This window comes from Canis lupus, chromosome 7 (genome assembly GCF_003254725.2).
Source record: "Canis lupus dingo isolate Sandy chromosome 7, ASM325472v2, whole genome shotgun sequence".
Taxonomy (NCBI): Eukaryota; Metazoa; Chordata; class Mammalia; order Carnivora; family Canidae; genus Canis; species Canis lupus.
This window is the reverse complement of record NC_064249.1, coordinates 18,598,586-18,613,073: the sequence shown is the minus strand read 5'-3', so window position 1 is coordinate 18,613,073 and position 14,488 is coordinate 18,598,586. Positions and strand designations below refer to the sequence as shown.

Genomic DNA, 14,488 nt, shown 5'->3' with positions numbered 1-14,488 from the left:
CTTCAAAATCACAGGTTTTAATGATAGCATAATATTCTATTTGTATCCCGTAATTTAGTTAACCATTTCTCTACTATTGATTAATGCTCTTTCTAATTTTCCTTTATTGTAAATATATAAATACAAATCTATTTTATAGACATGTATAATATATATATATATATATATAATGTTTGATTATTTCCTTAGTATAGATGTCAATAACTATAGGGCCAAGGGAATGGACTTTCAACCAATATGTTTTGAGCAATCAATAACTACTAAACACCCTGCTAGGATTTAGATACACAAAGATGAATAATAAGCTAAAGTATCTTGTCCTTAAGGAACTCATGGTCTAGAAAAAAACAATCAAATAAAAAGCAAGAGAGCTTGCAGTTATAGGGGAGGCCTTATGGTTCTATAGTCCACCAGAATCAGTAAGAGCTCTTTCTCAAAAAGAGAAGAAGATAAGGTTTTTTCTTTAAACTCTGGAGATTCTACTTGACTCTTCCACTGGGGCTTTCCCCAGGCTTCAAACAGTCTCAGATTGTGATACAATATCCTGAGCACCATAGAACTGATCAGGGTCAAAAGAGCCAGGCATTTGAACTGTTTACACTGCAGTTTGGACAAACTGGAGAATCTTTCCTTGCTTTGGATCCCACTCAAAACTTACAGGCTGGGAGCACCATTTATTAAATGAGTTGGAACAGACCTCCAATTGTTATGAAATGCTTCTTAAATTGAGACATTCATGAAATACTAGGTCATTTTGTTAATGGTAGGGGACTGAACGCTGTAGTAACCTGATCTTCATCTGAGAAGATGTCAGCTGCGGACTCCCAGGGATTTTACTCAGTTAACAGTCCTTCCCATTTTTGCAGGACTTATCACCTATCTCCACCATAACTTACATGTGTGTTCATGACATTTAGTTTAGTAGATAATACTGTTCTCAAAAACTTGTATACTTGTATCTTCAAACTGTGTTTACCTTCGAAATTCTAAGTTTACATTTCTAAAAAAGATTTATTTACTTATTTATTTGTTTATTTATTTATTTGAGAGAGAAAGAGAGAGTATGTGTATGTGAGAGAGTGAGGGGAAGGGCAGAGGGAGAGAATCCTCAAGTAGACTCCCTGCCAAGTGCAGAACCCTATTCAGGGCTCAAGTTCACAATCCATGAGATCATAGCCTGAGCCAAAACCAAGAGCCAAATGCCCAAACAACTGAGCCACCCAATTTATTTTTTGGCACCCCCAAGTTTACATTTTCAATAGTTTGTTAAACATCTACTCTTAGGGCAGCCTGGTTGGCTCAGCAGTTTAGTGCCAACTTCAGCCCGGGGCGTGATCTCTGGAGACCTGGGATGGAGTCCCACGTCGGGCTCCCTGCATGGAGCCTGCTTCTCCCTCTGCCTGTGTCTCTGCCAATCTCTCTCTCTCTCTCTCGAATAAATAAATAAAATCTTTTTTAAAAAAATCTACTCCTATTGGGATCCCTGGGTGGCTCAGCGGTTTAGCACCTGCCTTTGGCCCAGGGCACAATCCTGGAGTTCCGGGATCGAGTCCTGCATTGGGCTCCTAGCATGGAGCCTGCTTATCTCTCCTCCTGTGTCTCTGCCTCTCTGTCTCTCTCTCTATGTATATCATAAATAAATAAATAAATCTTTTAAAAAAAATCTATTCCTAGATGTTCTATAGGTCTCCACAATTCCATGGTTTTAAAGTAGACCTCGTTAGATTTTCCCCAACCATATCTTCCTTATTTTTGTTAATCAAATTACCTGCCTCCATAATCAGGCTCAAAATAGAAGCCATTTTGATTTCTTCCTTCATCTAATCAGTAGTCAAACCATATTTCTCTACTTCCATCATAAATCAGTCTCCTCCCTTCCTCCTTACTTCCTATAATTCACTCTTATCATTGATTTTGTTCAGAGTATAGTCTCCAATCTAACCTTCTGCTCTGCCTACCGACCACCAAAATTTATTTTTCCTGAAGTAAAGAGCTATCTAGATCATGCTCTTACCTAAAATCTTTCACTACTTGTGTTGAATCAAATTTTCTTTCTAATTTCCTATCTCCTACTGCTCCCCCACCATAACTTGCTTCCTTTAAGCTAAGACTATTTCCTGTTCTTTGAATATGCCCTTTCTTTACACTGTAATGTCTTTAGTATTTTCATTTATCTTTCTACTACTCCATTTCCACCATCAACACTCCTCATCAATATATGCATGGCTAAATTCTCCCATTTGCTATAAGCTGTAACTGCACTTTGCCAAGTCTTTTAAGTCCTGAGCTCATAGTATTTGCTGTCATATAGTAATTGCTGAGTAAACATTTGACAAATTGAACTATTTTCCTTCTAAGGTTGAGATGATATGCCTTTCCCTCTCTAAAATTTTCTCTTTTTTTTTCCCATCAAATATAATTCACTCTTCAGATTTACTCTAGAATGCTTTATACTTCAGTGATATAACATGTTTTCCTCTGCATAATAGTTATTTGGGGGGATTATCGTCTGCTCAAAATGTCCTTGCTTAAGCATTTGTGTACTAGGAATGTGGGAAATAAAAAAAAAAAAAAAGGAATGTGGGAAATAGCTACTGGGAATGTTAATAGCTTTAATATGTTGCATATATTTAATATTTTGCATGGGAATAATTTTTACTTGAAGTCAACTTCAAGTAAATGTAATGAATATTCTGGACTGCTCAAAAAACTAAATTCCTATTGTATTTTCAGAAGCTTAAACAGAAACATTCCTCCTCTGTGCTTGACATCATGCACATGAATGTGAATCACAATATAAAATTTACCCATTCCACAAGCATTTGTTGAATGGCCAAATACACAATACAGCTAGCTCTGTGGTAGAATGATCCTAAGGGATCCCTGGGTGGCGCAGCGGTTTAGTGCCTGCCTTTGGCCCAGGGCGCGATCCTGGAGACCCGGGATCGAATCCCACGTCGGGCTCCCGGTGCCTGGAGCCTGCTTCTCCCTCTGCCTGTGTCTCTCTCTGCCTCTCTCTCTCTCTCTGTGACTATCATAAATAAATAAATAAATAAATAAATAAATAAATAAATAAATAAATAAATAAAATGGTCCTAAGGAGAGATTAATTGCCTCTTGCTAATTGTCACCTAATATCAAGAGGCTAGGAGAAGTCTTCTATGGACCAAAAATCAGAACGCTAAGAAACCTCCAGGGATATACGCTAGGAATGACAAAAATGATAAGCCTTGTCCAGATAGTAAAGGGCAGTCTTTGAGCCACTTGACTTGTGTGCAAATTTACTCTAATTAATCAGGAACAACTCTTCTCTTTCCAAAACAGTACAATATTTTTACATTATTACCTTTTTGCTTAGCTAGGTTAGTGGATAACTGAAAATTAAATAAATGTTTTCTTGTAATTTATATCTTAGTGAAACTATTTATCTATCTCATATGGATGCATGGTCTTGAAAATAAAAATGTATTTTTTCCCTAAAGAAGTATAATGTTATATCCTTATAAGAGCTCACTTGAGTTTGAATTTCTAATCATTTTAAATAATAAATAATCATTAAAATGATCTAGAATACATTAGATATGTGCTATCTAATACAATGGCCACAAACAAGCCTTGAGTGGTTACTGAGCATTTGAAATACAGCTAGTGAAACTAAGGAACCAAATATTTGATTTTACTTTAATTAATTAAAATTTAAATTGAAAAACTAAAGAATTTTTCTAATTTTTCATATTGATGACATGTTGATAATATTTTTGATATAACTGAGTTTAAATTTTTATTAAAATTAAACTGTTTTTAAAAATTACATATGCAGTTCACATCATATTTTTGTCAGACAGCACTGCTTTAGAATGGTTTAGTTATATAGGCTTCATTCTAGACTATTATTTGTAAGACTGCTGCTTTGATCTAAAAGTTTTCCATGAACTTTGCTTGCTGGCAGAAGTTATTAAAAACAAAATTCAAATTGTTTAATTTACTAAGGATCAGGAATCAAATGACAACCTACTCTAAAAGTTCATTAAGTTTTTCCATATATATATGAAACTTGTCCTACAGATTTGCTAATAGTGTTTCTCAAATCACTAACTGATCATCTGAATCTTAAACTCAGTTTTGGCAGAAGAGGACTAAAGAGAATTATTGTCAAAATGTCCATGTTTATAAATAAACCTCACAAAGTCAGATATTTTAGGTTGATCTGTGTCAAACTCATGCGCAGATTTTTAAATTGGAGAAAATGGGACTGTGACTGAAACGCTAAAAACAAACTATTTTACATTAGTTCCAAACTTAAAAAAACAGTAGTCCTTTAAAAAAAAACTTAACATTTTATGTTTTGACTTGAATACCAAATGGGAAAAAAAAGTAAAATAATATTTCATAAAACATCTTTAATGGAGAAATTTATTTTTTTAAAGATTTTATTTATTTATTCATGAGAGATACAGAGAGAGAGAGAGAGAGAGAGGCAGAGACACAGGCAGAGGGAGAAGCAGGCTCCTTGCAGGGAGCCCGATGTGGGACTCGATCCCAGGTCTCCAGGATCAGGCCCTGGGCTGAAGGCAGGGGCTAAACCGCTGAGCCACCTGGGCTGCCCAATGGAGAAATTTAGAACTGATGAACGTAAATCTGTGAAAAGCCTCATTAATTTAATTGACCCTTTTATTGGTAATAATACACTCTACTTCTAATAGCTCAGTGGATACCTCCTCTAAGCCAAGCACTAAGACAGTATTGTCATATCCACTATATTATTACACACTTTACATTAACTGATGAGGTAGGTATCATTTTTAGCACATTACATTGCCACGGCACTAAATTTTGAAAACCCCTTTCCTAGGGTCACATAACCACTAAGTGAAAGAACAGAGATTAGAACTCAATTCTCTCTGGCCTGAGACTTTGTACAAACTCCAGAGAGGCATTTTACAACCTTCATCAACTCTGTGACCACAAGCAAGTAGCCTGTCAGAGGAAAAAAAGGTTCTCATTCTCCACATACCCACCGAATATTTTTCATTCTTCTATTGTAGCATTTGTTGTTTTATAATTTATCTGTTTCTTCCCACTTGATCTTTGTTCCTTGAGGAACTCAGTTAGTGTTCCATTGTGGTTTGATTAATGAAGGGATAAATGAATGAAAAGTGAGTAAATGGGTAAATGAGATTGTGCAAAAGCAATCTTTTTTTTTTCTTTTTTGAAAAGTTAAAAATTCCTTAATTTTTTATTCCCGGTACCACTATCACAATTTACAGGGCAATATACCTGATGTAATGAAAAGAAAAAGAAAAGGCTACAACAGATAAAAGACCTCAGGAATGTACATCTAATTGACACTACATTGCATTAATCAATACCTGCACTTTTTGCAAACTGTGGCTATGACGGTCCTGAACAAGAAGGGTTTCCTGTTTAAGCTGCAGTAACTTTTCTGACTATGGATCATCGTTCCTCCTGTGGCAGATTTTTACAGTTCCTCTAATGCATTTGGGACAACTGTCTCAAAGTAACCTGCAGCTTTCCTGACGACTCCTTACTCTCTCTCCTGCTAAGAACTGGTAGCAAAAGCAATCTTGACACAGCCTAAGCAAGCTTTCTGTGTTCAGCCTGGGCTTTACCCAAGCCTAGCCCATCTCCTTTCAAGTAATAATTCCAGAGCTAAGACTCTTAAAAGTTCAAATGCCTATATATGTATATTCTTAGTAGTATATAAAACTAACTCCTCCTGTCATATCTCTGTATCTTTCTCTGTCTCTTTGTCTCTCGGTCTCCGTCTCTCTAAATCCTGGCATGCTGTCAGGTTGAATATTTAACAAAAGAAAACAAACATGCTTATGTAAACGTATCTCCCAAAACCACATAAACCTACACACATACACGAAAATGTAAAGTGAGAAGAGCCTGACTTAATTTTGTGTTTTTACTTGAACTGTGAAATATAACTTATCTATATTAGTAGGCATATTCTTGCTCGATATGTTGGTATTCACTTTATCTTTATCATTCTACCGATGGTTACAATTTACTAAGCTGCCAAATATACTTCAGATTGAAAAAAAATGTGTACTGGAAAAACAGAAGCATGTGAACTTTTACAGTAAATGTCACTCCTGGAATTAAAGAAAAAAAAACTGTAACTTCAGAGTTAGTGATAATTGTGTTTAAAAAATAAATTCCTGAAAAGCAAGATAAAATAAGAATGAAAAGAAATCTTATCAGCCCAGGGAGTAATAAAACAGAGACTATCATGCTGTCTTTTCTAAATATAAGACAATGTGGGAGTGGCACTGAAATAAACCGAACCTTTAAACCCTGAGAGGAGTTGGAGAAAAATGAGGTCCCTATCCAAAACCTAATGGGAAAATGCCCATCAAACAAGGGGTCAGAGTACTAGGAAGCTAATCTCAGAGCAGGCTCTCACCCATGCCTTATTATTTCTCTTCTAGTCAACTCATCAATTCTTCTAGTCTCAGCATCCATTTTCACTGAACTAGTGTTTATACTAGTTTCCTAGACAAGCCTAACTCTAAGCAATGAAAAAAAAAGAAACTTTCTTGGCAGGTTCATGCCTAAGTCCAAAATAAGTATTAGTGGCCTTATAACACTTACCTTTATTCTAACCTAACCTACTATGCCTTGTTTTAAAGTCAGACCATATTTTTCTTCATGTGGAACACCCACCCACTGCTCGAAGTGTCTTATTTGTGTCATTTACCCTTTACCTGTAAAATTTAGGAATGAAACCCAGTCTTAAGCTGAACCAAAGTTTATAACCCTCAGTTCTCTTCCTTAAAAAACACAGTTGTGTGATTCTATGACGAAGAAAACAGAAGGTACATATGGAAACCATTACACATTGCATTCAACCTAAAACAAAGTTGCATCCAAGCAAGTTTAAATAAATCAGAATGACTATCGAATCCTAATGTATTAGTGACATTTGGTCTTCATCACTTACAGAAAACACAGCAGGGATATACTGAGATAACCAGAGTATATCAGAGCCCAAACTTCAAATCTCTATAATCACAACATGTTACAGTCCAGGCAGTCCACCATACTGCCCTTTACTAGTTTGGAGAAAATGGAATCCAAATCAAGGCATCACAAAACAGTAGACCTTGCTTTCAGACTAACTGCATTAACAGTTAACAATTACAACCATTTCCAGGCTTTCAGGTTATCACCTGTCAGGATCTAACTCTTCAACAACTGATCTTTCAATTTGTTGGAACTTCTTTCATGTTGGTCTTAGGGGGAGATTCAATCACTTCAATTTAAATAATCGTAAAGGATACACAACGTACCAGCCACTCAATATTGTGATTAATAAATCAGAAGATGATATGCCTTCATACTACCTAGAGAATTCTTTCCTTTGTCCTTCAAGGATTCTATACCTTTTTATTGTGACCTTTTCTTTTCCCACCAAATTAAGACACTGCCCTGGTCCCTGGTTGGGATTCCTGATCTCTCTTAATATATGGCTCCCTTGTTTGCTCAAAGAGAATGAGCCAGAAGAGGGCAGGGTTGTGAGCCTAAGGAGGCCCTTGCAACCATTCATCATCTGCTTATTCCAGGATTAGGCAGGCTTTATTTCTCCTTGTTTTCTCCTTGGGCTGTGACCCTTCTTCTGATTTTCCTTAATACTCCTCAGACACAGCCTGCCCACTAAAATCTCTGTCTTCTTTCTACTCTAACAGTCACATATGGATTTTATATTTGGTATTTGATATTATCTTTGTTACTGGGATCATAATTTTGTGATTGTGTAATGTGTGTTTTATGGGTTAAAAACGTTATTTATACTGCTTATGTAATTTTAGGCCTTGGCAAAAAAATGATCAACACAATGCATTTTTAATAATAAATCATTGTAATTTATGAACATTATAATTCATAGGTAAGTTGGAGATAGACAAGTTGTATGGGTTGTTTTAGAGCTAATAGTCATTAAACAAAACTGATGAACTAAGATCTAGATCATTTCACAGGAGGAGACTCATATATATATAAACAGACTAGATAAATGAGGATTTTCAAAAATCAACATGAATCTAGAAGGATGGAAACATGGTTTAAAGTTTATAAGAGGAAATCTGACAGAGTGAGCTGATGACTGCACCTGAATTCAATAATATGATATGACTGCCAAAGAAAGCCCATATCAGCCTTGAACACCAACACAGGCTTTAGGACATCACTCTGGAGGAGGGCCCCATGTATTATCTGGTGATGAAGACCAGTACTATTAAATTCCTAACTGGGGTTAGTTCATTTCTGAGGTATTGATAGGTTTCTGGAAGGGATTCAGACATCTGATGGAATAACTGGACAAATAACAGTCAAAGTGAATACCAATACCAAGACTCCACAATTCTTCCTGACACTTTTTCAAGGCCTAAGAATAAAGACAGCTTTTTGAGAACTGCTGCTAATCAACTGCGATGGAGAAGAAACTCTTAATTTTCTGTACATTCATTTTGTTCAATGTGAGACTGATAGTTTTCTCTAGGAATCTTGGCTTTAGACCAAGAAACATTCTCCCAGTGTAAACATTTTAACCTCCATCCTTACCATCACCTAAAAACTGACAAAATTAGATGCAGTACTTATTACAGGGAATAGAATAATCCTGTGGTTGGGTAAGTAGCATGTACAGTGTCAATCCAGGCATCATGGGTCAGTGAATTCCTCTTCTTAAATGTTATTCTGTGATAATGTAACTGCAATATTTACTCTGCAATGAATCATGTGTTTACCCTTTGAAACATTCCCACACATGCACACTTTGAAAAGAAAATCAAGACTTTTATCATTATAATCCATACCTACCTCATTCTGCCTAATATTCTGCTTTGAAAAAGTAATCCAGTAGTCAGTGTACTCTTCTATACTCTCTGTCCTTTGAAGTGCACATAAAAGACGGCTAAGAAATCATTTTGCTTTTTGCTCTGGATAGGGTACTAGGGTGGATAGCTAGAAAAGAGCCAAGCATTACCAAAAAAAAAAAAAAAGAGCCAACCATTTCCACTCAGGCCCCTCCATTCTCTTTACTCTCTGAGGATTTAGGATATTATTTGTCCCTCAGAGAATTCATATGGTCTAGAAGAAAACTAACAGCAAATGAAAGTTTTAATAGGTGTTTGATTCAAATTCCAAAAACTTTCAACTCTACCAACAAAAATAATCAAAACAGGAAACAACAAATGTTGGCTAGGATGTGGAGAAAGGGGAACCCTCTTGCGCTGTTGGTGGGAATGCAAACTGGTACAGGCACTCTGGAAAACAGTGTGCAGTTTCCTCAAGAAATTAAAAATAGAGTTACCCATGACCCAGCAATTGCACTACTGAGCATTTACCCCAAAGATACAGATGTAGTGAAATGATGGGACACCTGCACCCCAATGTTCATAGCAGCAATGTCCACAATAAACAAACTGTGGAAGGAGCGATGATGTCCTTCAACAGATGAATGGATAAAGATGTGAAACACACACACATACACACACACACACACACACACACACACACACATACACAGTGGAATATTACTCAGCCATCAGAAAGGATAAATACCTACCATTTACATTGACATGGATGGAACCAGAGGGTATTATGCTGAATGAAATAAGTCAATTGGGGAAAAACAATTGTCATACGGTTTCACTCATATGTGGAATATAAGAAATAGTGAAAGGACCATAAGGGAAGAGGGGAAACTGAGTGGCGAAAAATTTGAGAGGAAAACAAACCATGAGCAACTCCTAACTCTGGGAAACAAAGAATTGCAGAAGGGGAGGTCGGTGGGGGGCTGGGGTGAGTGGATGATGGGCATTAAGGAGGCTACATGATGAGATGAGCACTGGGTGTTATACTATATGTCAGCAAATTTAATTTAAATAAAATTTAAAAAAATAAATAAAGTACTGCCTTCTATAAAAAATGAATCAAAACATCATCTACAAATACAACTAGAGTATGAATACTATCTTTCAATCCCTTAAAGAGCATCTTGTCCATGTGTCTCTCCAACGTGTCTGTGAAGTCATACTTATATTTTAAGCTTAACACAGTAAGTAGTGAGAAGATATACTGAGCAATAAGAACAATTTTTATTTGTAATTAATTTTTTCATTTGCTACTCGGTAATTTTAGGTGAGCCAACTACTCAAAGTGATGAGAGGTAGTAGTAAAAGCCAAAATTTTCAAGAAATAAATTCATTTCATTGAGGATGAGACCAGCCCTAGACCTACATCTGTCTTTAATTTTCTATACCCCTAACTTTAAAATAAAATACAAAGACAAATTCTACAAATGAAATGTCAATTTGATTAGATTAATGAGGTTTCTTAAATGAACATCTAGAAGGAAAATAGAGTGATAAAGGACACTGGCTTTGGCATTAAAAACCTCCAGTTTTGAGACAGCTTTGCTATTTGCCAGTTTGATGACCTAAGACCTGTTTCCTAATATCTCAAAGCTTGAGTATCCTCATTTGTAAAAAGGAATATTTGTGTGGGTGTGAATTCAGAGGATGACTTTAAACTACATGCAAAACCACAAGGCACATACATGTTCCATAATTGTTGGTCATTTATGGCATGATTATTTGGTGATTATTTCCCTTAAAAAAAAACTTTGGGGTACTAGAGGTAGTAAGTAGTATAACAGAAATAATAACAGCTAACTCAAGCCCATACTTTATGCCAGACACTGCTTCTACTATTCTTGAAGCTTTTACCCGTATTATGAGTTACATATAGTAGACTCCTTGTCTCACCTTCTTCCCTAAATTAAATACATGCCATTCTCCTGTACTTGTAAGAAAGAAATATATATGCATTTGTAAGAAAGAAAACTTAAACAGAAATAAAAGCTGCTGTCTTCAGCTGAATCATGTCCAACCAAAAACAGAAATCACATCTTTCATAGTTTTATAGTGTGTCTATATCTGCACTTACATATAATCCCTTCCCTTTTCTTTTCTAGTCATTTTTCTTTTTTCTTAATTTATTTGTTTTTTTTTAAGATTTTATTTATTTATTTGACAGAGAGAAAGCACAAGCAGCAGGGAGAGGGAGAAGTAGACTCCTTGCTGAGGAAGGAACCTGATATGGGGCTCAATCCCAGGACCCTGGGATCATGACCTGAGCTGAAGGCAGATGTTTAACCAACTGAGCCACCCAGGTGGCCCCTTAATTTCCTTCTATTATACATCACTTTGGTTTTGAAAATTCATATAGAAGATTTTCCTATAAATCTAGAAATAAAAAGCATACTTTTAACATACTAATACTAGAAAGTAGACAAAGTGTATACTAAACTGTTATCATAAATTGCTCTTCTAAAAACAGCACTGTCTTGTCCTCCTATTTTTAACTGTCATGGCCTATCTGGCCATGGTTTCTCATACTCTTCTTTGGCAGTTAATCCTAGCATCAATTGTTCTTACACTTCAGCAAAACATTTTTTTTTCACTCAACCTCAGCCTGCTGCAGTTTGTTTATTTACCCTTTTATTTCTGTTAAAGAACTGCAATAATTGAACCTTACCTCCATCTTCTTCATAACTCTCTTGTTACTATGTGACAATGCTGTTCTACATATTTTTAGTCTTATTCCTGCTTTTTTTAAAGGTCAATTTTACTAATAGATTTGCTTTAGGGACCAACTACCTGTACGAATGCTTGTAATTCCATTATTGTAAAACTTTCCTTTTCTTTGCATTTCAAATGTTTAACTAATTACTTTTTGTTGTTTAAAACATATAGATAAGGGGCATCTGGGTGGTTCAGTCGGTTACATGTTTGCCTTCAGCTCCGGTCATGATCCCCAGGCCAGGGATCAAGTCCTCATCAGGCTCCCTGCTCAGCGAGGAGTCTGCCTCTCTCTCTCTCTCCCTCTGCCCTCTCCCCAACCCTGCTCGTGCTCTCTCTCTCTCATAAATAAATAAAACCTTTAAAAAAATTATATAGATAAAAGATGTAAAAGAATATTACTGCTACACCATTTTCTAAAAATAAAAAAGGTTATTGTTTCTTATAAAAAATGTGACCCCAAAACAGGACTTTGCATTACATATTTACAGAGATACTAATTTCCCAAGCTCTGTGTGATTTGAATAACATTTGTTGACATGTGTCTTCTCTTCTTTTCCCCAGAGAAAAAGCGCAGATGCTTTTCAAGTTACTTCTTGTTTTCCAGATGAAAGATGATAAAGGAAGATGAAATTAATGTTATAAATTTAGTGATTTAAGTTTGGTGATTTTTTTCTAAGTTTTAAATGCTTTTCAAGTTACCTATATCACTATAAGAAAGTAGCCAGGCCTCCTGTAATGTCAATGCACAATTATTTAATTTATTTAAAACTAAATTTACTTTTCTCGTTTTCTAAACTATTACAAATGCAAAAAATTAATTGACTTTAAATTTTTTTTTAAAAGCTAAGTTCATTTTAATGGGACAGCAATTCTTGCTGCTCGTGATACCAATGATTTGAGGGAATCACTAAAAGTGGCAGAAGAAAAACTTAGGGGTCTAGAAATTATATACAAAACAAAATTTTGCATCTCATACTAAAATTTTATGAAATTTGTGAGATTTAGTTTCTAGACTGATTCATGAAATAATAAAACATTCTCTAACCAAACACTAAAGAGAAAGCAAAATATATTCTTTAGATTAGGTGTTAAGCGATGATGTAGCCTTGAGTCTTTTCATATTTGACCCTTACTTAATGAAATTTTTGCCACTCGTTTAAAAAGGAATAATTCACTAGAAACATTGAATCTTTGAAAGGAAAACAAAAAAACAAAAAACTTCCATGATAGCCCCAGTGCCTACAATAATGCTCAATATTGAATAAAGGAGAAAAGTAAATATTTGTTTTCTTTCCAAATTGGTTGTTCTACTTAAGCATCCTCTTGGATCCCAAGATAATGCAAAAATAAAGCCCATAACATGTATCCAGTCCACAGAAAACCTCCAGAGAAATGTACACCAGCTTCGATTCCAGGAGGAAAGAAAAACAAAGATTATTTTCTTGAACAGAGATATGATATAACCCTATGGAGTGCCTGTATTGGGCTCAATTCCAGAAGGTGATGCACCAGGACTCTGGGGAGGGAGTCAATAAAATATGAGTCAGGAATCATGATCCTTCACCCTGGAGACAAATGGAGCATAGAGGTAACTCCTTGAAGATCCTCTCAGATCAAAAGAAAGGGAGAGGCAGCAAAATCAGGAAGTGCCAGTACCAGGTCTCAATGAGAAAGTGGGGATTTTCATTCTAGCCAGATATTAAAGAATACAGTTCAGCTGTATATTTGCATAGAAAAAATGAATATAGTAAATCCTTTCTTAATATTCTCTCAGCTAGAAATCTCCATTACTCAGCCCTTCTGAATCTCCGTGTAATGAAAAGTGATAATTAGGTCTTTAAGTTATCCTTTGTACCATCAAGGAAAGTTTAAATTATATTTGATATAATTTTTACTGTCAAAATCTGTATTTTTAAAAGAGGCTATACTCATAAATAGCATCTATTTATTCAACAGCTATTTAAGTCCACTCTAGGGATCCCTGGATGGCGCAGCGGTTTGGCGCCTGCCTTTGGCCCAGGGCGCGATACTGAGACCCGGGATTGAATCCCACGTCGGGCTCCCAGTGCATGGAGCCTGCTTCTCCCTCTGCCTGTGTCTCTGCCTCTGTGTGTGTGTGTGTGTGTGTGTGTGTGTGTGTGTGTGTGTGACTATCATAAATAAATAGAAATTAAAAAAAAAAAGTCCACTCTAATGAATATACCAGTTCATCCCACAGGTCAATCAGAAGCTCAACAAAAGCTACAAGGCTCTTGCTCACAGGAGCTCATGGCAGAATAAGGCATCATACAAATTTTAACAACCAGCACAATACAATTTCTAATTCCCATGATCCATGTACAGAGCAGAAATTTTTATGGAAAGATTTTTTTCAGAGGATCTGGACATCCAAAATGGCAAAGAATTTCCTTATTGAGGGACAGAAAAGTAAATTCTAAGTAAGTATCAAGAAATGATTAAAAAAGAATGACACAGTATAAGAGAAAGGAAATAGAGGATTATTAGTGGAAAAGATCATCAGAATAAATTTAGTAAAAGAGAAATAGATGAGGGATAACTATACAAATCTATTTAGATACTTATGAAATATAGCTTATTTTAGTATATAACTTAAAAATTGTAGAGATAGGCACAATAAAAGAAACATGACTGAATACATATTTGGAATGCCAAGCTTTGGTTTTTTTCACCCTATGCCCCCATTATGCTCATACCATGCACAGTTACAAATCAAATCATTCACCCAACAGTAAAACCAAGCTATTAAACTTCAAACTCTAATTTGGACTCTGCTGATTCATATATAGTGGCATATTCATTCATCTGTCATTCATTCATCAAAGAGTGAGGGTACTAGGGTAGTGATGAGCTAA

The 14,488-nt window shown here is 35.7% G+C and overlaps 1 protein-coding gene across 1 annotated transcript in view; it reads right to left on the bottom strand.

The window, feature by feature from the left end:
* HMCN1 (hemicentin 1) overlaps positions 1-14,488 on the bottom strand; it is a 456,859-nt gene that overhangs the window by 336,731 nt on the left and 105,640 nt on the right.